This window comes from Penaeus monodon, chromosome 24 (assembly GCF_015228065.2).
Source record: "Penaeus monodon isolate SGIC_2016 chromosome 24, NSTDA_Pmon_1, whole genome shotgun sequence".
Taxonomy (NCBI): Eukaryota; Metazoa; Arthropoda; class Malacostraca; order Decapoda; family Penaeidae; genus Penaeus; species Penaeus monodon.
The window spans coordinates 5176849-5177375 of NC_051409.1; positions in this window are offsets into that span (position 1 = coordinate 5176849).

Here is a 527-nt window from a genome sequence, read left to right on the forward strand (position 1 = left end):
GAGTATGTATTTAAAGTCGGCATTTAAATGTAGGCAGATTTTGCGTGTTGCGACGAGAGGGTTTGCAAAATGTTTGCACCTTCCCACCCCTGCACCGTCACTTTTGCAAGCGGCATCCATCCCGTTACTACCGTCACAGCCACCTGGCACCGTTCCCACTGCTGTTGTCACCATCAGCCGTCACTGTTTGTCAGGATCAACACGTCACTGTTGCTATCCTCATCGTCACCGTCGTCATCCACACACGTCACTGCTGTCACTATCACCCGTCACGGCTTTCACACACCCCGCCCCAGCTGTACAATCACCGCTGCGTACCAAGGTAACTCAAGGTAACTAGGATGCTGTGACCAAGGTAACTCGGATGCTGTGACCAAGGTAACTCGGATGCTGTGACTATGTCTGTTACTAAGATCAGAGAGAGATGGGCCAGTTGAAGGTTGGAGGTGAGAGAGAACGTGGGAGGGTAAGTTAATTAATTTCTAAAGTCCGTCTGTAATTAATTTTGCTTTCTCTCTGCCTGTCTG